Source organism: Perca flavescens, chromosome 20, assembly GCF_004354835.1.
Source record: "Perca flavescens isolate YP-PL-M2 chromosome 20, PFLA_1.0, whole genome shotgun sequence".
Taxonomy (NCBI): Eukaryota; Metazoa; Chordata; class Actinopteri; order Perciformes; family Percidae; genus Perca; species Perca flavescens.
The window spans coordinates 7989838-7997502 of NC_041350.1; the positions used below are offsets into that span (position 1 = coordinate 7989838).

General features: G+C 40.7%; 1 long non-coding RNA gene across 1 annotated transcript in view; it reads left to right on the forward strand.

Moving 5' to 3' along the window:
* The window catches only part of LOC114547127 (uncharacterized), a 33387-nt gene extending 32786 nt beyond the window's left edge, over positions 1-601 (forward strand). The window contains exon 4 of the long non-coding RNA XR_003691112.1: positions 88-601. This is a non-coding gene — a long non-coding RNA (uncharacterized LOC114547127). The remainder of the gene's footprint in view (positions 1-87) is intronic.
* Positions 602-7665: the final 7064 nt, after the last annotated feature.

A 7665-nucleotide genomic window follows, 5' to 3' on the forward strand; every position in this document is an offset into this window, starting at 1 on the left:
AGAGTAACAGTTAAAAATGAAGTCATAATTACCTTTTTTATATGATAAATAATATGTGTATGTCTTTCTTTCTTATGCAAATTTCAGTATCAAAGCAATGATCCTGGCAGTGAGAACGGTAGAGAGCCTACAGCATCAGACAGCATGCATTGACAGGCTTCATGGTGTACATTCTGCATTTGGACACATCCACTTCCACAAACATCCCATCAATTCCAATTGAGGAGCAGGATTTCCAGCCTTACAGTTGCACAAAATAGGCATATTTTTCTTCAGTAGCTGGTTTCTGCAGGGTGTATCCCCAATGGGGCAAAGCAGCCCCGACCACAAAAGACAGGGCAGCTGTAATCGACGGACGCCTTGGCTCACATCAAAGCACTCGCCAAGCTGAGATTTCATCTCTCTTCGCCCACTGTTTCTGTCCCCAGCCGTCATTCCGGGCGAGCGTTTGAGCTGAAGCCATGTCCTGATCACAGAGATGTGGTAGATAGTGTGATATGGCTAAACTGCTGACACAAGGCTCTCGGGCAGATGGCACCTTTTGATTCTGGGCCAAAATGTTTCCTCCGCTGGCAAGGAACTCAATTTTGTTGCTATTCATTAAAATGTCATCAACGAAAAAAAAAATAGAAGGTAAAACTCTTTCACTAAAAGGGGTTTCATAGGAAACAGCTGTTATAGTAATACAATATCCCAGCCTCCTGCACTACATTCTGTATAAGCTCTAAGACTCGTCTTTAACATTCAAACTCATCTTTAATTCATTCCCTACAGCAGCATGACCTTAGCTGCGATTTACTCCAATTTACATTTTAAATGGCAATCCTTAATGCTAACAAATTAGGCTACTGTATAATAGTAGGGAATCCCCTTGGTGCCGCACATAAAAAGGCAAACAATCGTAAATCTTATAAAGGAAAGCGAGCACTTGCACCATTTTACTCCATTTTACACCTTAGATCACACTGTGCCTAGTTGACAAATTAAATATCCACAAAAGACATACTCTACCCAACATAACAAACTGGTGTCTAATTATTGTTAAAAATAATTTGAATGACTCTGTGCTGGCTAAAATAACCTAAGAATTCCCCGTCATGGGGATTGGTAATCATACCAAAATGTGTTAAAAATGGCATTCTAGAAAAGGCCTTACCTAATGCTTCTTCCAAATACAGTGTTTTGAAAGCCGAGCTTGGAAAAAATACACACACACACACACACACACACACACACACTCCCACCCACCCTTCGGCTCAGGGCACCTAGTTGCTACCTTACTTTGTTGCCTCGGAGACCGAGCTTATGTAGAGTGATAAATGTCTTTGCCATCTATTAAAGAGATTTTCATCAACTCCACTAGCCACACACATGCACACACAGTAGGCCACTACCCTACCTCGACACCACATTTGTGCAGTCAAACGTCGAGTTGCCACTCTGTGTGTCATGATAGCCATTGAGTGCCTTGCTGAGGCCACGTGACTTGATTTGTTCTTCATCTAATACAGAATTTATTCCGGTGTTTTTGATGCTGAATGATTTGCTTTTTCTCAAGACTCTTATAACTTCCAATCCTCTTTCTATAGAACCCACAGCCAAAACATGACAGTTATGCTGCTACAAGCGATAAAAAATATTTTTGGCCTAGACTTGGCATTATCCATGAAAAAGAACATTACATGACTTTAATTAGCAAAAGGGTTGAAGGATTTTTGAAACGTTACTTAAATATTTTGGGGATGGATTAGCAACCATTTTAACCTTTTATTTAAACCTATGTCAAGGGATTCTTTGGCCACTGTGGGGGATTTAACACACTGATATTATCACCTGCTGTGATAATATGCATGTGCCTTGCTATGGCTGTCACAAAGTAGACATTTTAGGTCCTTTAAAATCCCCAGGCTACACACACACACACACACAATGGTTTTAGTTTAAAATTGCCTTATATGGGTTAATTTTACTAGCGGCAGCAAAAATACACATTTTATTTTTGACAGTTAAAACAGCTATAAAACAGTCTGTTCCTTTTAGAGGGACTACAGTCTTTACCCTGTCACTCGGAAGGGGGACAGTGACACCCGTTTTGTTGCCTACTGGTCGGTGCGTCCGTAGAGGGCTGGTGGCCTAGCGTACTTCTTGCTGTCGGACAACCTGCCCCTTTATCCTGGGTTCAGCTCCGCTGTCCTTCGCACATCTCACTGCGTGTCATTCTACACTCCCAAAGGGTGTTTCCGCAGGTCCTGACCTGAAGCCTGTACTACGAAGCAAGATTTGGCTTTAACAAGCCAACTTCAGGTTCAACCCAGGGTTTTCTGTATCACGAAGGTGGATTAGTTGTTAGCGGGTTCAATCGCCGTGGTAACTCATGCTGATCACCTAACCTGGTCGGGAGCAGGTTAAGTTGGAGATTAGCGATCAACCGGTGTTAAAGCACCGCCTATTGACCAATCAATACTCTATTGATAACAGCGTCACCGTTCTTAGAAGACCAGGCGGAGCTCGGTGCGAGGAGAGAGAGAGGTGCACTCATAAAAGTTAAAACATTTAGAGACCGACAACCCCGATAACATTCAGTGATGGGTATCTTATAATATAGATATAGATTTTAAGAGGAGGGAATTACATATAGGCTATTTGTTGGCTTCTTCAGCCGTGTGTCGCCAATACGCACATCGGTTAGAATTATGTTTTGATATATATTTTTTTTTATTTTCTCTCACGATCGCTTACCACTGCCAGGGTTTCAAAAGTGTAATTATGGTCAGATCTTGTGCCTGACTGATGGGGAAGTGACCAGTGTAGTCTAATGTAGGCTATAGTGGGTGTACTCTAGCCTACTGTATATTGGCCAGAATCTGCCTTTGGGGGAGGAGGGGGTCATATCATAGTTGGGGGGCCTGGGTGTCCTCCCCCAGGGAAGTTTTAAGCATCAACGACTTAATTTCCTGCATTCCGATACACTTTAATGCACCAATTTACAGTAAAAAATACCTTTATTCAGCCTATAGAGGTTAATAAAAAAGCACAGATGACAATTCAAAATTTATCAAAAATATAATGGAAAGTATAGATAGGATAAGCATTGTGATTTACGTAAAACAGCGTCAGCTTTTTTGCCAGCTTTCCTTCCTGCATTTTGCCTGTAAAACTGTTTGTGTTCTTCATATTTATGTAGAATTATAGTTTGTTCTTCTTGTTTAAAATATGCGGCTCTGGTAGATGTTTGCGATTGGTCGTGGTGCGCAAACAACGCCTCTTTTATGTGAACGCGCGGCCACTGGATTGGGAAACCCTGAGTTGACCCCATTATCTCTATCATGCCCCATTGCATATTTGCTCAGATGCACATTTTCACCTGCTCTGCTATCCTATCATTTCATATCTGTTTACGCTCTTTTGCACTATTCATCTGCCCTGGCATGCTCAACTGTTATTACTCCCACCTTTGTTGTCATACAATTTTCGTCCATCTACTGAGCTACATCACTATCTAGACCACAATCTGCACTAACTGTATATTGACTCTTTACCACATACAACATATATATATATATTACGTTATAACTAATCTACATCACTAACTAGACCACAATTTGCACTAACTGTATTTTGACTCTTACTACATCTCAGCAGTGCTATAGACTGTCTATCCATGTATATTATTACCATATCACTTTCGCATATCCATCAACTTACTTACACCTCACTCTGCGCCGGCTTTGTAATGCCTACTTAATCTGCACTTTATGTAGCCTATTGTATTCTGTATTCTTGTATTGAATGTGAAACTGTTGAAATGTTGTCTTGCACGCTTATTCTTTTCTTTGCCAGGTCGCCGTTGCAAATGAGAACCTGTTCTCAACGGCCTACCTGGTTAAATAATAAGTCTCTTCCATATCTCCATCCCCAGTTCTCAGCCTCAGAACACATACGTAGCTCCTATCTCACCTCATTAGGAGATGCGCTACTGGTGTGTTTGGAGAGCATCCTCGTGCCAATCCAGCTTCTCCCCTGATTAAGAGATGCGCCTCAGGTGTGTTTGGAGAGCGTCCTTAGCATCTGTGCCAGGCAAGCAAAGAAAATAACCAAAAGCAATACACCACACTGTATACAATAACAATTTGAAAAACACACTAGCTGCCTGGCTACACTTTGTGACATGGGTACCACGTTAGCAAGCAGTAACCTATTTACACATCCAGCAGACCCTGGAGCAATGGAGCAATCCTATTAGCATGTATCTGAAATTTGTGTTCGTGGCCATGTGAAAAATGTAAAGCTTGTTCAGTGTAAAATGTGTCTTTGGTTACCTCACCTTCGTAGCCATTTGTCATCTGTTAGAGATGAGGCCTTGCAGCATTTTCAGAAGTTTTGTTACGTTACCTAGCTAGTGACGATTATGCATATTTCAACTCAATTTTATATAGCGGTGTGTGCTACGTTCAGGATGGGACGGTGCAAGTTTAATGAAAAAATGGTTTGACGAGAATAGGTTTCATGGTTGGTTGAAGTCGGCAGGAAACGAGGTGCAATTTAGGGCCGTAAGATGTGGGGACCGTGGGAGTGAAAGCACTTGAATAACAAATTAGCTTGCTAAAACAAGCGTTACACAGCGGTGGCTAGTGGGGCTATTATGCTAAAATTTCAGACTCCCTCGCTGCTTCTCAACTGGCGGCTTCGAGTGATTTTGTGTCGCCGCCAGAAACTCAAAGGGCAGAGCAGTTGTGGGTTCTTCACACGGACACAATTATACGTTTAGCGTTACCAACAAAATAAAAGTTAGCTTTGTAGAGATCATGGGATTTCCCAAACTGAATAAATAGTGCACATATTTACACAAAACTGCTTTGCTAACCCATTGTGGTATAACTAAGATATCTGCTGAATTTATTTTTTTTCATTGACGGATTTACCTCTGTACATCTGCGAAATTCATATGTAGAAGTTATTTTTTCAGCGCCCTGTCAGCGGCACAGCTGATGTGATCCAAACATTTCCAGTAACAGTTAACTTCAGAGCGTGAGTCTTTTAAAACAAATTGCATATACAGTACAGGCCAAAAGTTTGGACACACCTTCTCATTCAATGAGTTTCCTTTATTTTCATGACTATTTGCATCGTAGATTCTCACTGAAGGCATCAAAACTATGAATGAACACATATGGAATTATGTACTTAACAAAAAGTGTGAAATAACTGAAAACATGTCTTATATTTTAGATTCTTCAAAGTAGACACCCTTTGCTTTTTTTGATAACTCTGCAAACCCTTGGTGTTCTCTCAATGAGCTTCATGAGGTAGTCACCTGAAATGGTTTTCACTTCACAGGTGTGCTTTGTCAGGGTTAATTAGTGGAATTTTTTCCCTTATTAATAAAAAAGCAAAGGGTGGCTACTTTGAAGGATCTAAAATATAAGACATGTTTTCAGTTATTTCACACTTTTTGTGTTCATTCATAGTTTTGATGCCTTCAGTGAGAATTTACAATGTAAATAGTCATGAAAATAAAAAGGAAACTCATTGAATGAGAAGGTGTGTCCAAACTTTTGGCCTGTACTGTAAATATGTTGAAGACATAGTTTCGGTGTGTTCCACTGTTGTTCCTGATTTCTTTTCATGAATACAAATGTTTATAAAAATAGTTTTTGATTGAATTCTGTGATGTTGAAATGGAAATGGCAGAGTAATATTTTAAGTGATGAGCCTGTTGTGCTGTCATCGCAGATGTATTGGCAGTCATGCTGATTTGAGCACATTCTACATGTCTAGTTGACCATTCAGATTGCCTTTTCAAAACTACTTATATCATTTTTGTTTGTGAGGATGCACAAGGACTATAAGGACATTGTTAAGCTATTAAGTTTATTAACACTCTTATTAATCACCCAATAAATTCTCTTTCCTATCAAATGTTTTTTTCAACATATTTAGGTCTTAAACTACACTCAACAAAACTATAAATGCAACACTTGATTTTGCCCCCATTTTTTATGAGCTGAACTCAAAGAGACCTTTTCTATGTAAACAAAATAACTATTTCTCTCAAATATTATTCACAAATCTGTCTAAATCTGTTAGTGAGCACTTGTCCTTTGCCGAGAAAATCAATCCACCTCACAGGTGTGGCATATCAAGATGCTGATTAGACAGCATGATTATTGCACAGGTATGCTTTAGGCTGGCCACAATAAAAGGCCACTCTAAAAGGTGCAGTTTTACTGTATTGGCGGGGTCCTGGGGGGGGGTCCATAAACCAGTCAGTAAACAAAACAAAAAAGAAGTTGCTGGATATTGTCAGGCCACTCTAAAATGTGCAATTTTATCACACAGCACAATGCCACAGATGTCGCAAGTTTTGAGGGAGCGTGCAATTGGCATGCTGACTGCAGGAATGCCCACCAGAGCTGTTGCCCGTGAATTGAATGTTCATTTCTCTACCATAAGCCGTCTCCAAAGGCATTTCAGAGACTTTGGCAGTACATTCAACTGGCCTCACAACCACAGACCATGTGTAACCACACCAGCCCAGGACCTCAATATCCAGCATCTTCACCTCCAAGATCGTCTGAGACCAGCCACTCGGACAGCTGCTGCAACAATCAGTTTGCATAACCAAAGAATTTCTGCACAAACTAAGAAGCCATCTCAGGGAAGCTCATCTGCATGCTTGTCGTCCTCATTGGGGTCTCAACCTGACTGCAGTTCGTCGTCGTAACCGACTTGAGTGGGCAAATGCTCACATTCAATGGTGTCTGTTCTCTTCACGGATTAATCCCAGTTTACACTGTACAGGGCAGATGGCAGACAGCGTGTATGGCTTCATGTGGGTAAGAGGTTTGCTGATGTCAACGTTGTGGATCGAGTGGCCCATGGTGGCTGTGGGGTTATAGTATGGGCAGGCGTAGGTTATGGACAACGAACACAGGTGCATTTTATTGATGGCATTTTGAATGCAGAGATACTGTGACGAGATCCTGAGGCCCATTGTTGTGCCATTCATCACCTCATTTTGCAGCATGATCTGCGTATACGACAGTGTTCCATGTCCTGCCAATATCCAGCAACTTCTTATTTTTTTTTATTTTTTTTTACAGATTTTTGGACCGCCCTCCTGCCCCCCAATACAGTAAAACTGCACATTTTAGGGTGGCCTTTTATTGTGGCCAGTCTAAGGCACACATAAGCAATAATCATGCGGTCTAATCAGCATCTTGATATGCCACACCTGTGAAGTTCTTTTGTGTACATAGAAAAAGTCTTAGATCTTTGAGTTCAGCTCATAAAAAATGGGGGCAAAAACAAAAGTGTTGCGTTTATAATTTTGTTGAGTCTATATTTGTGCTGGTCTTAAAAGGGTCTTAATAAGCATTAAATTTGACTTCAAAAATGGTGCAAGAACCCAGTTTCTGGTGAAGAAGCTCCAAAATCTGATTTCAGACTGAAAGGAAAAGCTTCAGTGCATTTTGCACAAAGACTGAAGTTTTGGTCCTCTCTTTTTTTTTTTTTTTTTTTTTTTTTTTTGGTAGCACCTACGACAAAACAAGCACCAGACCGCCCAAAGGCATACAAAGGCATTAAGACTTTCATTATGCGATTGATTAAGCACTGAAAGCAGTGTTTGTAGTATATACTTCAGAGCTAATGAGGAGAGTCGGG